At 31.8% G+C, this 18,546-nt stretch overlaps 1 protein-coding gene across 1 annotated transcript in view; it reads left to right on the top strand.

The window, feature by feature from the left end:
* Positions 1-311: 311 nt before the first annotated feature.
* LOC142334449 (luciferin sulfotransferase-like) overlaps positions 312-18,546 on the top strand; it is a 111,706-nt gene continuing 93,471 nt past the window's right edge. The window contains exon 1 of the mRNA XM_075382465.1: positions 312-433. The gene's annotated coding sequence lies outside the window, so the exon portion shown is untranslated. The remainder of the gene's footprint in view (positions 434-18,546) is intronic.

The raw sequence follows: 18,546 nt of genomic DNA, 5'->3' as shown, positions 1-18,546 counted from the left end.
AATAAAACTTACGATTGCTAGCTTTATTAGAAATGGTAAATAGTAGTATGGTAAATAGGGAAATGGTAAATAGTAAGTAGATTAGTTAGGATAAAATTGTTATTTTAATACCGACCAAAAAAATTATTATATAAATTCTGCTTTAAAATATAAAAAGTTAATTTCTTTTGAACGATTCAAAGGAATTGAATTTTTTTCTTGATGATAAACGATATCTAATTATGTGTTGCACATAATTTTTTTAGCACGATCACATGTAGTATCGCACTAAATGATTCTTGACTGAAGGCCATCGAGTTATATCATAGTCAAACATAAATAGAAAACGTCAACACGGTTCGCCGCTCAGTATATCTGACAAGTTTAATCGTGAAAGTGTCGGTGTACGCTCCGTTATAGTTTGCTATTCCGTACACAAACGTTCCTCATCAGAGTGAGTACTTTGTTTATAAATAATTTTGTTTGTATTCGGCACAATAATAATTATTGTAATAATTCTAAGCAGTAGTAGATTGTTTTAATTTATTATAAAAACCGTTAAAAAAAATTACATCACATTTTAATAGTAATATAAATATGAAATGCATTAATTTTACTGAATTAAAATTTGTTTAAGAAACAAAATTCATGCGCTTAAAAAAATTATAAAATAAATATTAATTTTACTATATATATATATATATAGTAAAATATATATATATAGTAAAAAAAGGTTATATATGTATATTTACCCTTTTTTTAACACAGTTAAATATCTACAATCTGTTCACAAGGAACAATGAATATAGTGTTGAATGCGTATAATTGACTTGAAGGAGAGAAAACCCAACAGGAATTAACAACTTTATATTCCGTTTTATTCCGGTTGGCACTATAACAGTTCCGACGGATAATACTGAAATTGATTCGTTTGTACCGTGTGAAAAAATATCACACCTGATCGGGACTTGAACCAAAAACTTCCAGATAAAAGGCAGAAACGCTATCACTCCACCACGGAAATGGGCTAAATAAATAATTAACTGATAATAATTAATGTAGAAAATTAGAAATAACGGGTTTAATTCAATCTAGATTTACATAAGTTTTTACGAAAATTTTTAAATTACTTTTTCGGGGAATATAGCTGGAATAATTTTATTAAAGGGGAACGTAAGGTGATCGTGTGAAAAATGGGGTATCGGTTTTATTTTGCAAATCTTTACGTAGAGTGCAACTTGTTTATCTATACAACATACATATATTGTATATGTGTGTGCGAATGTGGGCGCACTGGTTTGGGTCTTATATCTCAGGATCAGCCGAACCGATTTTCTTCAAATTTGGCTCAAATATTTCTATATATGGGGCATTGATCATATTATTTCTTTCGAGATTTGTTAAGGGGATGGGGGATACAGGAAAAATACAATTTCGATATTTTTTCAGAGGGATTTTAGAGAAAGCTTTTTACAGCACATCTGTTCTCTACAATGCGTATATTAATAATCAACTTACACCTTTTATAATTGAAATAAATGTTTTTTGTTCTTTTGTTTTAACTCCTTTCGGCTTAAATATTTTTCAAAATGTTTTGAAAAGTTTATACTTCATATATATCAAGAAATGTCTAACAATTTTTGAATTGTAGATTCTGGAATTAAATGCAGAAATTTTTTTTGAAAATTCTTTTTCTTATTTTAGCCTTTATTAAAGGGGATGTTAGCTTTAAAGAAAACTTTAGTTAAGCTAATTTAAAATTTGTTGATTTTTAGGAAATCTATTCCCCACCACTAAAAAAATATATATTTTGGTTTTGGTTTTTTTGTCTCTAACTCTTTTAATTTGTATTATTAATACACGAAAAAGTTATGCAATACTTATCTAGCTTTTTTTTTAGATAAAAAAAATGTCTATTAAAAACAAATAAACTTGTTAAACGGTCTATCTAAAGTTACGAAAAAAATTGTCTAAATCACGATTAACAAAAATATTTAAGTAAACTCAACAAAATTCATGCAAATCAATATGAATTTGAACCAAAGAAAAGCATCCAAGATGCGATAAATTAATAAACCTTATCGGCTCCATAAGTATAATAAAAACTACAGTGGTTTTTTTAGACCTGGTTAAAGCCTTTGACACCGTACAGCATTCAAAGCTACAAAAAAATTACATAGTTTGGTAATACGTCGCTTACTTCATAAAATATTTACAAGAAACCTGAAAAATAGATGGCAAATACTTACGATCGATAAAAATACTAGAATAAAGTACTTGACCGAATATGGCCTACCACAGGATTAGTCTTATCTCGTACACTTATTGTATATAAATAACTTACTATAACGAAAATTAAAAAAACTGTGATCTTCCAAAAACTGTGTTTTTCGCTGATGACAATGCGTTGATGTACGTAAGTTCTTCAGGGGATGAGGTTATAAAATTAGCTGAAGAAGGTCTTAAGGGTTTCAAAGCTTGATTTGACGAACATCTACTAACATTAGATGTTAAAAAAAAAACCTGTTCATGATGTTTTCTGTAAATCACGGTAGTCAGCCTCTTAAAATAATTTAACCGTGTATACAATAAACTGGAAAAGGGCAATTTTTACTCCCTGTCTGTGTCCAAAAGTAGAAAAAGTAAATAAAATAAAATATCTTTACATCTGGATAGACCTTCACTTTAAACGGGACGCGAACATTAACAATATGTGCAAAAGAATTAAACAACTAATCCTTAAATTCCGCCAAATTAATAAGCTAAAAAATAACAGTATCGCTAGACTTGTATATTTTGCGTACGACTACTCAATATTGCAATATGAAATATGTACACGGGCACTTTAATAAAGCGTTTGTGCTTCAAAAACACCTAATAAAAGCAGCCTTAAATAAACCCAGACTTTACCCTACAGCTGACCTATTACGGGATATTTTAACGTGTTAACGATGAACTCTACGTCAAAAGCATTGTTTTATATATTAACAAAAATATAAACCTCTATAATACCGGTGAATTATCATACAAACTGAGGCCATCTAGTATCATCTTTATAATACCCCGAAACATCCTCTCGGTATGCCGAAGACATTTCATGTTTATTTCTGTTAAACTAATAAATCTTATTCCTGCTAAATTTATGTATAGCAGAATGAATAAGAAACTTCTTAAAGAGTGGATAATGACAAATAATGTTTACGAATCACTATACTAAACATATCTAATCCTGTCTAAATGAAACGTAATTAGTTAATTTTCTAATCCTAAACTTAATAACGTTAGGGTTTTTTTAAATATAAAATCCTATAATGGAGCTAATCCAAACTAAGGAAGGCAAAAGGGTAAATTTATAATTAGAGTCATAATATTAATTCTAAGATTATTTTGTATTATTTTATATTGTTACAAAATAGGGTTAACAATAACAGATATAACAATAATCATTTTACTCCTATTTATACAATATATTAAGCATAAGTTTATAAAATACAAATATTATTCACATGACCTTCATATTTTTGTATTTTCTTGATATTACAAAATCTAGAATGTTGAATTTTAATGCATGGCTGCGGTTGTTCAATTGTTATAGTTTTGTAGGGAATAAGTTAAAATTTTAATTGATCTCGATCTTTAATAATTAACTTTTTGTTTGTAAGAACTTTTATTTATCTATGTAGGAACGTTAATTTTTAAAAAATAGTTTTAATTTTAAAATTTCCTATTTAGAAATATTATAAAAATGGCTCATGCCTGCGCACAGGTTATCATTTGCAGATCTTATATGTTCCCTAATTATATACTTTAATTATTTTTTATGTCATATTTTGCACAAGGGAAATAAAGGTTTTTATTACTTATTATTTTATTAAATAATTTATGAGTATTATTTTTTCGGTTATATAGTTAGTTGTACAACTAAACAATGTACTATAAATCAGTATCAAATCTACTATAGTCGGGTCAAACGTTTCACTTCGGGGATTGTTGTAGTTTTGAAGTTTCATAATCCCCTCCGACCAAAAAATATAATTTTACCATTGAAAAATTATGTAAAGATGTATGTATATCGATCTGACTTTTACTTTATATCACTAGGCTTAACGCACCAGGTACCGAGTCAATCGGGCGATCTAGTTCGAAACCCAGCCAGACCAAATTTCTTTTTTACACTATATTATTCATTTATTTAATTCTGCCTCCCAGCTGTAACATCAAAACATAGCAGACGACTACAACAGAACCTTTTTGGGGTGGGAGTGCGATTTTGCAAAGATTTTTTTTTGTGCAAATATTGTTATTTTTTAATCGTTAACAAAATGTTCCTAAGAAAAATAACCTTAATCTCAAGATACTGAGGGTGACCTTATTCTACAGCCTCATCCCCCCTTGGCCTTTTAAGTTGAAATTTTAATGTCAGCAATAGCTCCATGTGTAGGAGTATTCTGACCGAGTTTTGTCAAAATAGGTCAGTAGTTATGGAGATATAAGGTGATTTAGAGGCTAGCACCGAAAATGCACTCGCCCGTACGAACATAACATCTAGAAAATTTCTATCTGATTTTTTCGGTTCCTTAGGTGTTAGCCCGCCGAGCTAGTCTAGTGGTCTAACTCGTCATCGCAAATCAGCCGATTTCGAAGTCGAAAGTTCTAAGGTTCAAGTCCTAGTAAAGGCGGATTTATACTAGACCGTGGATAGCGGTGTTCTTTGATGGTTGGGTTTCAATTAACCACACATCTCAGGAATGGTCGACCTGAGAGTGTACAAGAGTACATTTCATTTATATTCATACATATCATCCTCATTCATCATCTGAAGTAATACCTTACGGTGGTTCCGGAGGCTAAACGAAAATAGAGGAGGAGGTTCCTTAGGTGTCAAAACGTAAAGATCCGGTGAAAACCGCATATGCCCAAATTGGACCGATTACAATATTTTCCCTTCTAGAGCAAAACCTCTGCTATAGCGCTATCTAGACGGGAAATAATATGTGTGTTACACTGCTTTTGGCTTTATATCTCAGGGTTGACCGACCTGATTTTTCTTAAAATATTTCTATATACGGGACATTGATCATGTTATTTTTTTTTTTAAATTCGTTCAGGAATATGAGGATATCGCGAAAAAGCTAATTCTGATTTTCTTCAGAGGCGAAATTTTCTATTTTATTTTTACAAAAAACTTTATTTTGGAATATTTGTTATCTACTTGTATAAGAAAATAATACAAAAAGATTTTTTTTCAAAAAAATCAACCCCGCCTCTTAAAATTAAAATTATGTTTTTGCATTTTACCTCTACCACCATCCACCATTCGGTTATAAAAAACTTTTTTTTTGGTATTTTGTACACCATATTTAAGGCTATCAAAAAATGTCTACAATGTTAAATGTTAGATTTAGAGAAAAAATTATTTAAGGGGAGGGATAGGCATTCAGCCTATCCTTCCCCATGTTAACATTTGATTAATTTTCTCAGTCATCTTTAAACTTATAAACTTCAAATTTTTTCTACACTTAATTTGTTCCTTTTTACAACTTTTAACGTAGCTGTTTTTTGATTCATCAATTTTAAAGTTAGAAAAAAAAAATTATATTTCACAAAATAAAATTTTACAGATAGACACAACCCTTGTGTCTATCTGTGTAATTTACAGGTAAGAACATCTGGTAAAAATCTCAACTCAATATCTTTATTGGTTACTGAGAAAACGGGTCATTTACGTGCAAAAATACGGTTTTGAAATATCTGAGATTAATAAAATACCTTACTTATATGCAAGTTAAATTCACCAAATGCATGCAAACTAGCCAAACGTTTACGTTCAAAGATTGTAACATTGTTTATAAAGATAGTTAACACTTGAATAACAGAGAACAATTTCCCTCAATAAAAGTGAAATTTTCCGACTGTACAAAGAAATATTTTTGAAGTAAAAAAATTGCGAAAAACAAAATAATTACAAAAAATTGACGAAATGCTCTCAGCAACAAACATTCTTCAAAAAATGTGATGTGGACACCACATGACTTCCTTGTACGCCTATTAAATTACAGACACACCTTTTTTAAAATGAAACGTATATAAAATTTTATTTCAGTAATAACTTCTGATTTTTTCATATTTTTTTTATAGTTATTATTGAATTATTATTTATTGTAACATTTTTTAATAATTTTTAATAAATATTTAAATTTATTATTAATAATTATTAATAAATCAATATATTTAAATTAAAACAAAAAGTTAAAAAAAGGAAATGAAGTCGGATTCCAATCGATGTGCCTTCCCCTTTAAAGATCAAAATATTTCATTAATTAAACATTTTTTTGGCTACAAAGCTGGAACCAATGAAAATAAGTACCATTTATGGTATATCGATGAAAACCTCTCAATGAAGGCTTATTAACAAAATGTCCAAAATACAATTTTTTTTTGGATTTTGGGCTTTTTTGAAAATATTTGGTCCAGTCGATTGCAATCAAAAGGGAAGGTGCACAACTACATGTTACAGCAGTCCTAAATCCAAAATTTCAACATTCTACGGCTAATCATTTTTGAGTTATGCGAGATACGTACGTACAGACGTCACGTCGAACTTGTCAAATTGATTCAGGGATGGTCAAAACTGATATTTCCGTTAAAATTGAAAATCGAAATTTTTCGCGATCACAATATTTCGTACAAGGAAGTAAAAACCATGATGTATTTTCTAGCTCATTTTCATAAATAAGGTCTTAAATTAAAGCGGTGAAATCCAAAAACCGAAAAGTTTTTCCTTTTGGAAACCTCATAAGCAAATTTGTTAAGCTTAACTTATATATGAATATTTTTAGATAACCTTTTTCAAAATTTATTCCCAACTCTAAAAATAATATATATATATAGTTTCTTATTTATTGGTTCTAAATATTTTAATTTTTATAATTAAATTTTTTTTAAACATTTTTTTTTTTTGTTCCTTTAAGGCCAACTAAAATTTAAGTGGTTTTGCCCCCTGTAATACCCCCGGAATCAAAATAAGGAGCGATTTTTTTCATTAATATCACAATAATTGTTTTTTTTAACAATTCTTTTTTTCATTTATTATTTTTTTATTAAGGATACCTCTTTATAAAAAGATTTTTAATAAATTGTTCCCACATAATAAAGGATCTCCTAAAATCAAAAACGATTTCATTTGAAATTTGGAAATTTTGATGCTTAAATCTTATTTTGGTAATTATTATAATCAATGAAAAGTCCGGTTGATAAGGGGACCCCCAAACTTTTTAAAAATTCGAAAAATATCTTTTTGTTACTTGTATTTAAACGTTTATTATAAAAATAAAAATAAAACTTTTAATAATTGAATTACAAAGTATTTCCGGCTTCTCCGGAAATGCTTCAACCTTGAAAAAGCTGTGCGTAAAGGATTTTATGACTTGATCGGCTTAGCCAAGAAAGTTACATAATTTTCCCTACTTTGTCCTTGATAAATTTTTATTTCAAACACACAAAGGGGTTTTAAACATTAATATAATTATTATTATTATTATTATTATTGCTATTTAAAATCAATCAAATCACACATACAAACACACACACACACACACACACACACACACACACACACACACACACACACAAAATATTACAGTTATTTAATAATTCATAATACACATATTATTAACAAAATAGTGCAACTGTTAAATATTTTTTTAATAATTAAATATACAAAAATAAAAATAACCAAATAATGCTCTTTTACACTTCGAAACGATATATTTCTTGGTATAAGACCATCACACCTTAAGCTCGCTCAGAGGTCCCCTGTAAAGAAACAATAAAAAAATTTCAAATGGAATAGGAAGAGTTAGAATGCTCATTTTAAATGCCAATGAGAAACAAAAAAAAAGAAAATCTGATGTGGACACCACATGACTTCTTGTACGCCTATTAAATTTCATATACACATTTTTGCTGTACTTCATTTAAACTTATTTTATTTTAAAGTGGGATACGATCCTCCCATTCTTTATTAAAAGTAGATAGTTACACAATTACTAAAATATTAGTTTTTATTAATATCAAATATTTATACAATTATTAATTCAACAATCTCACCTGAAGTATTAAGTTAGAGTAAAAGTCCTTTCTTAATCATTAAATAAAAGTAAGTCATATATGTATCTAATACTATGTTTTTTTAAATTATTATGTTGTAACCATCAACAAAATGAAAACAAAACGAAACAGTTGAAGATTACTAAATTTTATAGCGATATTTATTATCAAGTAGACTGAAATAATTGCATAAGTAAAAATAATACGATCCAAACACTATAATTTTCAATTAATATTAAATAATCAGATGTTTCACTAAAACTGATGTGGAAACCACATGACTTCCTTATACGCCTGTTAAATTACATACACACATTTTTAAAAGCACGTAAAATTTTGTTTCACTAATAACTTCTGATGTTTTTTCTTTTTTTTTTATTGCTATTGAATTATTATTTATTGTAATTTTTTTTTTACAATCAGAGGTTAATAATTTTATTAATAAATCAATATATTTTAATTAAAAAAAAAGTTAAAAAAAGGAGATGAAATTTGATCTGAATATGTGCCTTCCCCCTGTAAGATCCAAATATTTTATTAATTAAAATTTTACTTGGCTATAACTCTGGAACCGATAAAAATAAGTACCACTGAAAAGCTCTCAATGAGGGTTTATTACTGCAGTTAAAAAAATTCCAAAATCCAAATCTTTTGGATTTTGGGGTTTTTTGAACACTTTTGGTTCAGTCGATTGCAATCAAAAGGGGAGGTGCACGACTAGGTGTTACAGCAGTCCTAAATCCAAAATTTCAACATTCTACGGCTAATCGTTTTTTATTTATGCGAGATGCATACAGACGTCACGCCTAAACTATTCAAAATGGATTCAGGGATGGTCAAAATGGATATTTCCGTTGAAATATAAAAACCGAAATTTTTCCCGACCACAATACTTGCTTTACTTCGTATAAGGAAGTAATTAACGTAAACAAACGTCGGGCTATAATAATCGTAACCAAAATGACAGCCAGATCATTGTTTGGAAAACTTTCAATTTTTGGATTTTATTCCTAAAAAAATTATGTATAGGGAATCTTGACAACTGAATTTTAAGGGTCAATAACAGGAGAAAGGAACAAGGATAGTTAATAGATGAGGTGAAGATTAGAAACTACGAGGGGACGAAGGAGAAGGCTTGTGACAGAAATGGATGGAGACAGCGGTGTCTCTGAAACTGTCGTGTGAAAATTTGATGAAGATTAATTGAATCGTTCCTGAGTTACGCTCAATTTAAGGTCAAAAACAGACAACGTTACCTCAATTTGAGATATTTTTTCGGTCGCATGTTTAGATTGGGGAGGGAAAACGAATAGATGGAGTGAAAATGAAAAATAAATATCTATTCTCCAACATTCCTGAATGAAATTGCCCAAATTATAAAAAGTTTTCAAAGATTAGTAATGGAATCATCTAACTTGTCCAAAAATGTGACCGATTCTTGAAGTGGTAAAAAAAATCATTTTTACCCGCACTCCTTTACTCAATACTTACAATTAAATAAATTAAATCAGCAATTTCGACTCTCTCCGGAAAAGGAGGCGCATTGCTCCCTCCAAAAACTAGGGCCCTGTTGTGGCGTATTCCTGCTAGCCTATGAAGCGTTAGCACCGAAAGGACTTCAGCGGACGGTCTGAAGGGGAATTACGTCGGGGCACAGGTTTTAAAAGCCTAGCCTCCCGCGGTCGGACCCAGAAATGGGTTTGAGAACGCTGATCCAAATGGATACGGAATGCTAATCATAAATCCGTCTATAAAATATAACAAAACTTGAAACTTAGACCCGTCATTAAAATAAACCCTTAAACACGCCCAATTACAGAATCATACAGCAGCAAGGGACACTGTCCAGGCTCTGCGATTCGAAGGGAGAATTGTGATACTCCCGCCACTTTTGCATTCCATTCCATTCCACTCCTTTACGTAGGTTTGAGGAAGAACAAATTATCAGAAAATATTTAACAGGTTGGGGCACAATAAGTTGACACGTTTGAATTACATATTTATTTTTAAATTTAATATGATTACAACTTTACATACCAAATACAGTGTTTGTAAAAAATTCTTTCACTGCATGACATGTTCAAAATGGCCGCCGTTACGCCTAACAACCTCTTCAAGGCGAGTGTGTACGTTTCTGATCACTCTACGATTCAAGTCCTCTTAAATCTCTTCACACAACAGCTATTCGCAGACGCATTTCTATAAGATTTTCAGGTCTTAACGAGAAAGGTTTATCTTTTAAATATCCCCATAAAAAAGTAGTCACACGGATTTAAATCCGAGCTCAAAGGTAGCCAAAAAACCTCCATTGTGGCAGTGATTTGAAATTACGCGATTAATAAAAACTGAATTTAAAAAATCCAAAACAATATTAACGATGTGACGGGTTGCACCATCTTGCATAAATCATAGAATATCTACAGACAACTCAGTCACAAACAGTTTGGGTAGAAAATCATTCCTTAACATATCCAAACAGCGTTGATAATTAACTGTATCGTCGAAAAACAGCGGCCCTGTCAATCCGTGACTGGATAGCTGCCCAGACGGTTACTTTAGGCCCATGTTGTTGTTTTTCATGCACGATTTGTGATGCTGCTGTCTTCCAAAAGCAGACATTTTATTTGTTAACAACAGTTTTCTTAAATATGAAAATAGGTCTCGTCTGAAAAGCAAGTGTTCAACAGAACATCACCTTTCTTTTCCTATTACTGTGCAAAATCCAATCTTTTTTTCCTTATTAGGTTCTGTTAACTTATTTAGGACAGTCATTTTGTATGGAAACAGTTTCAGAACATTGTGAAACATTTTTGCACTGTATGAGAATTCCCATTTCTCGTGAAGCTCACCGTACAGACCTTCCCGAACTACGTTTGCATGGGACTCGAAGTGCTTCGATATTTTCCAGAGAACCAACGGGATCTGCTTTAAATAGTTTCTCTTCTTTTATATTGTATTCTTTCTCAAATTTACGTTATAAACGGAGAATGGTATTTCTTACTGGAATCCATAGTGTTAAAATGAGCTTGAAATTGTCGCTGAGTCACTATATAAAGGTTTAATTCAGCATAAAGAAGAAAACTTTAGCGCTCAGTAACTGACGTGTTGCGAAATGAGAAGCGAATACAAAAACTAGGCGACATTTAATGATATCTTCAAGAAATAGGGATTACGCATGCACTCGTATGAAACACCAGATAAAAAGATTTATTTATAATCGAATTTATAAGTGTCTGAACTTATCTTGCGCCATCCTACCTAGCTACCTAAGTATAATAAATTCTGTAAACCTTTACCTATCTTTTGAGTAAAATGTTGAGATACTGAGCCATCGATAACCATATCTTCCTATCCCCTTGATAGATTGCAGTCAAAGTTATATGGCATCAATGCCTCACACAGAAATCATCGACCCAAATTTCATTCAAATCGATCCATCCAGTCTGGAAATATAAGGAAAAAAACAAAACAAAACACAGGCGACATCGTACATACATGCTATTACCTTATGAACACATACCTTATATTCATACTTTATTTACATACTCATACGCATATACATATACCCTTCCAGAACTTTTCAATATTAAAATTATGATGTTTTGGTTAGACGAGGTCTTGAAAATGTCAAAATCCGAAAAAACCTCGACATGGAAAATTTGACCCGTTAGCATACTTTCCCTTTTACAGTATGCAGTGTATAAATAAATGAATAAAATTCTTTATATCAGTATTTTATTACAGCTATGTAAATAAAAACTCAAGATGATATCAACACTAAAGGAGACGATTTTTGCACCATCCTTGGAAGTCGAGTTTAACAGAGTGAGAATGAATGATGATGCTAGAAGAGTAAGTAATACACAATCAAAGCAAAAACGCAATTTTTTCCTTTTTGCTTGATGAATTAATTTACCACAGAAGCTTGTACGTGGGATTATGAAAATTGAATTCTTGCATCGTATAAAAATTTCATGCCTGACCGGGATTCGAACCTGGAATCCCCGAATGAAAGGCCAGACACTACCACACCGCCACGAAGATTGGCGAATTGGTAAATTATAAACATTACCTGTAAGATTTCTATCAGTAAAGAAATTTTATGAAGATTTATAACATTTTCATTAGCTATTATTACTCATCAAAGTTCAGAAAGCTCAGTTGACGCGAAGGATGGGAATGGATTGCCAGACGACCGATTACTGGCTTGCATCAACATCATCCTGTAGCGGTACACTATTTCTGCCACCGTACTATAAATTAATAAATTATATAGATCCTGTCAGGAATGAGTAGATATGCTTCTCCCTGGATAAAAAAGGAACCGCCTCAATATTTACTCGGATAGATCAAAGGAAACCCTGACAACATCTTGATCAGAACAGTATTACAAAATACATAATTAATTATAAAATAAAAAGAAAAAAGATGCGATTTAATTGTCCATATTAACTACTTAAAATATTTATTTATTTACTTCTTTTTCGTCTCAAAATAAACTTTACAATCGGTTACAATATTAAGGAAACCGTAAGTAAATATGATCATATAATAATCACATGCATAGAGGATTCCACCGAATCTTCTCAAAAATTACATACAATGTAACACATCAAGTTGCCGGAGAACAGTATCATTGGTGGCTCAACAAAAAACAAAAACAATCAAAGGATTAATAAACAAGAGAAACGATTAAACACTGCAAGAAATAAAACTAAAATGAATAACGAAAGAATAATAAATAATTAAAATTGAACGAAGTGAAATAATGAATTGATGGGTAACATTCAATTGATGCAGCTGAAACTCAGATCGCATAACCCAGTCATCTAGGTAGAGTCATTTTAACCTTCTAACGTCTTCACGATTGTCTAGAAGGTTAATAGCTTTCACGTGGATGTTAAGCCGCAATTTATATTTTGTACCGAATTGCTGTATTTCTTCTCGAACATATACCCAGATATTCGTGTATCTTACTGTTTCTTACGAACCAAAGCGCATCTGTGATGCTCCTCAATAATTTGTTTTGAAAACGCTGTATAATCTCTACGTTGTCGCTTCTTTCTGTACCCCAAAGCTGGATCCCATAGGTCTAAGTAGGTTTCAGAATAGTCGTGTACAACAGCTGCCAGTTAGATAGGGGGAAAGTTGTGATCTCTTGCTCAGCAACCAGTGTACGTTTTCCTTAAATTTAATATTCAGTTGTTTTCTCTTTTCTTTTTCTTTAAAATTTCACGTTAGATGACGACCAAGATGAATTCCAAGGTACCGGGGACTTTGAGCATGCGGTATGAAAACACCATCCAGGTGGACCGGTAGGGAGTCTCATTTCTTCTCTGCGAATGTCACATGACTCGAATTCGCTTGATTAACCTTAATCTTCCATGTAGATATCCATCTGTTGATTTGATCCGATTCAGATATTAGTTTACTTGAAACTAGGTTTGGATCAACATCGATTGCGCGTGTGGATAGCCGTGTCATCGGCAATTTAAAGAGCTGGTGATGTGGCGGCCAGGGTTGATGTTATTGCAGGTGTAACGGAGACCCTTCCGTCTTCCATATGCCCTCCACGATAGCAAATAGCTAAGATGCTCATTTATGTCGGTGCATGGGAGCCCTGAAACTTCGGTGAGTAGGGGCCTGGAGTCAGAGCTGAGAATGCGCATCCGCTCTCTGCGAGGATATATGCCGGTTCTCCACCGGAGTATCGGGTCGAATCTCCAAGGTTAGTAACCCTGGATTGGAGGTGTACCCCGGCGGCAGCCTTGCTACAGAAGGGATCTACTATCATGCAGAATCTTGAACAACTCAACGTGGCAAAAAGTGCATGTAAATACCCTCGTTTAGAAACAACCATTCGCCAGAAACGAAGAGAAAACAAAGTAAAGATACAGACAGACTTAGAAAAAATTTGAGGAGTCGAAAAGCTTTATTTAGCAACAATGCGCCCAAACCAAGGCATCTAATGATTACGAGAGAGAATAAAAACTTCCAGAAAGTCAGTCCGTTCTTAATTTCTCGGAGATAACGAACTGTGCTCGTGGTCTTGTCAAGGAAATTTGCAATACTTAACAGTTTATACATCAAAACCGTAAACAACAGTTAAAGCCAAAAAGTTCAATCTTTAAAGATGATCGGTAAGTTTCCTGTATCTGTTCAACCGCATAGTGGTAACTCATCAAAAGGAATCGTTGTTTGCCACTATTATCTTAATTATAGCAAAAATAAATAGTGGAGGAAATGTCAAATCAAGGAGTGATTCAATGCCGCAGGTTTACCACTTGGGAAATGGTGAGGTCCTTCCTTCTGCGTCGCATATGTTCAACAGACCTAATCTATCTGAGAAAGTACGTGCTGGCATACCTCATTTAGATGCGCGCGCATTCATACTGCGGCCTGTACGATGTTTTAAATGGTCAACGTTTCGGACACACTGCGGTCAGTTATGAAAGACAAAGAAATCTGCGTGTGTGGACTGGAAACTCATGAAGGCGATCCGTTGTAAAGATCCTCCAGTTTCTATTAATTACAAAGGGCACCACAACTACCGTCCAAGAAAATTGTTAACAGTTAAACACCTCAACCGATAATGACTTATGCAGAAGCAGCTGCTGCCCCTTCGTCATCGAACGTTAACTTGGAGCAGTTACTTTCTGCTCTTGCGCCAAGTCTTGCATCTATGATCGAAAAAATCATCGATTTACTAAGATGGAATCTACTCGGCGAAGATGCCGCCACAACGGGATGCTGTGGCGCACCCCATCTTTAAAACTCGCGAAGAAACACCCACAGATGGACGTTGTACATAAGGATAAAGAGACGTCTGAAAAATCAAACACATCAGTTCTTCGACCCAGTCATAAGGCGAAGGAAGGTGTGGTAAGGGTCTAGAAAAAGTCTGAACTTGGTCGATGCAGGTGGAAATAGCATCGGATGCTGAGACTGTATAACACACGGCTACAAACCTCCAGAAGCCCAGAGGACACCTAAGGAGAAAGCGAGTACTTCGGCCGCCCCACATTTGTCACTGAAAAATTTATCTAGTTATCATTGGTATCTGGTCAATGGTATCTGAAAAGAAATACGATGTCCGAGGCCTCAGACACCCTGTCATCAGAGATGGAGGTCGTCAGGAGGATGGAGAAAAGAAGTAAGAAAGGATGGCCGAAAAGAAAACCAAGGTTATAAACAAATGTGATATGTTTACTAATCAAGATTTTACTTTTTTAATTTTTTTTTCCGAAAATCATTTAATGGTATTTATTTTTTTAATGTCATAGCTTGAAAGTATTGGAGTTTTCTTTTCTTTTGTTTGGGAAAAGGGCTTATGACCAAAGTAGTCGATGCCCATAACCCCGAAGAAAAAAAAAGAATGTTTTTAGTAGGTAAGTATTTATACATATGTTAAACAAAATGCAGAAATTCAGGATTATTTTAATTGATTATTTAAGAGTAAATTTGTTTCTGTAAAATAAACTTTTTAATTTTATTTTAAATAAATTGGTGGGAAAAATTTTAAATGGTAATTTATTAAAATGGCAACGAAGCATAATAAGACCTGTTCCTGTAAGCCGAAGTATTGTGTTCCGTTACACAAAACCAGTTCTATTGTTTGGTTTGATAAAGGTGAACATTTATTTTTTATAAACTGACTCTTCTTTTTACCAAAGATTTCACAATCCTAAATATAAACAAAAGGATTAGTTAATTTTTTAAATGAATATCTGTCTACACATTATTAATATTAATGCTTGACAAATAATGGTCTCTTTTAGTATCCTGAAAACTCGTTCTGACTGTTTGAAAGTGTCTCAAGAGATGACACTTTACTTTATACAGGAAAATATGTAAGATAATAAACATTTAATAATAATGACAAGTTTAATGTAATGAAACGAGTGTGTGTGTTCGCACGCGCGCTAACAAGGTTATAAACAGTACATTACAGTTATAAACTGTGAGAAAGTACAGTTATTATGAAATATTTACTAGGTTAATAGTAGAATAGGGTTGAAAATTAACTGTTTAGTGAAATGAAACAAAATACGGCTCTAATATGTATATAACTTTCAAAAAGTAATATAAAGTATATAATAATAGTAATATAATAATAATAATTAATGTTAATTAGATTGTTCTTTAAACGAGTCCACTTTCTTGTGGACACGATAAAAAAAAATTATATATATATATATATATAAATACTTTTGAAGTGACAGTGATTTTGGGTGTTATGTGAAACGTGAAGATATGTCCAAATTTTACGGAATTCGAATCATGGTACCCATTACAATAGGTAGCTTTCGTATGAAATCTATAACCAAGGTTACATTCAAAAACCGTTTAGAGAATTTTTACTTAAAATTTTTGACGACTTGAATCGCAGGTTTAACTGGTTTTAATCTATATAATGCACTGATTTTTAATGTAAATACACATGTTAATTTTGATCGCTTAAAAGTTCAATTGGTTTGTATTTTTTACTTTATTTTTTATCTTATTCTAAAATCACTACCAAAAATACTTGTTTTATAGTGTTTTATAAGTACTGTTTATTTGCCAATTAATAATTATTTATTATTTTTACTTTCCCGTCTAGATAACGCTATAGCTGTAAAAGGGAAAGTATTGCAATCGGTCCAATTTGGGCATATGCAGTTTTCATTGGATCTTGACGTTTTGAAACCTAAGGAACCCAAAAAATAAAAAAAGGATGTAAATTTTCCAGATATTAATGTTCGTATGTACGATTGTGTGTTCGTTGTTGGCCTCTAAATCACCTTATATCTCCAGAACTACTGGAGCGATTTCGAGAAAACTTGATCAGATTACTTGTGTATATGGGACATTGATGCAATAAAATTTTCAACTTTAAAGGTGAAAGGCTGGTGTAGCAAGGTCACCCTCAGTATCTCGAGATTTCGCCCAATTAAGATCATATTTTTTAGGCCCGTTTGTTAAAGATTAAAAAATAACAACATTTGCAAAAAATAATTTTTGTAAAATCTCACCCCTATCCCAAAAAATGCTGTTGTAGTCATCTGCTGTGTTGTGACGTCACATATGAGCGGTAGAATTAAATAAATGAATAATATATTTAAAGTGTAGAAAAGTAACTCGGTCTGGCCGTGTTTCGAACTCGATCACCCGGTTGACTCGGTACCTGGTGCGTTAAGACTCGTGGCTACACCGGTCTCCCGACCATACATGCGAAATTTGTTCTATGTAAGTTGTGAAATTACGTTAGTTTAGTTAGTGCTGACCGTTGCTTCTAGTACCGCTATACCCGCGTGAATTAAATACGATATGCGCGCGCACTTTAGATAGAATCACTGAATTAAATTTAAAAAAAATTATATTTAAATAAAATGATGAATATTGTAAATTAAGTTGTTTGTGCAAGCCGTACATCAGAAACAACCCACAAAAAAAAGCCGCGTGACGGGAAAGATCTTCAACTGTATTGTCAGCTTGTTTCGTTTATTAATCTACTTATTTTCTTACATATACAGAGCAGACCAAAGAATTTTACCTTCATTTAAGTAGAAAATAAACGGGAAATAATATTATAACGAATATAAACGATTTGTTCTCAAAACTACATAATTTTGTTTTATTAGATAACAAATTTTCTTAGGATGGCCCATATATAAAAATTTTCTGCACCCTGTTGTGTCAGAATTTATGTTGAGCCAGACTGAGGATATTAATAAAAATATAGTTCAACAAACACGTTCAATATACATCTTCCGGATATTTCTATAATTTCTTTTTTGTAATTTTTTAACTAAGGGTCGCGAAACGTCCATATTTGTAAAAAACCCTAATACCAAAATTTTAACCTGTCCATATTTTTTCTCTTTAAATTTATGTAAAAAAAGTAACAATAAATCTATAACAGGGAAAATATTAAACTAGTTTTTTAAAAAATAATTAAACTATCAAAAACTATTTAAAATTGAAATCTCTCTTCTTCGTAACTGTTTTAGTTTTTTAATCAAAATTAACATTAGTAAAACTTTAATGATATTTTATCGGTGTAGAAATTAATCATAATTATAAGAGACAATAATTTGTTTTAAAAGGAATTAATTGCATTAAAAATCGGCTAAAAAAGGTTATAAAAAGATAACACGTAATTAGTTTTCTTAGTAAACATTATAAATAAGAAATAATATAAAAGTTTTTTTTTTAATATCAAGGACAAAGCTTACGTAACGCAAAACAAAAATGCATAAATTGCAACCGTATTAACTTATATAAGTATTTTTTTACATAAAAAATATACATGTAAGATTATTCCCGTGGACAGTGAAATTAAAAATCAAGAGCTGAATGAATATTAAAACAATTAAATCTGCTACCTGTGTCTGCAGGCGTGCGAGCACACGTGTGGATATAAATAAAGGTGAGGTTGTACTCCATAACAACCTCTATACATTTGAAAAAAACATA

This window comes from Lycorma delicatula, chromosome 1 (assembly GCF_047948215.1).
Source record: "Lycorma delicatula isolate Av1 chromosome 1, ASM4794821v1, whole genome shotgun sequence".
In the NCBI taxonomy this organism is placed as follows: domain Eukaryota; kingdom Metazoa; phylum Arthropoda; class Insecta; order Hemiptera; family Fulgoridae; genus Lycorma; species Lycorma delicatula.
Note: the sequence above shows the minus strand (reverse complement) of the source record. Positions and strands in the feature narration are given on the sequence as shown.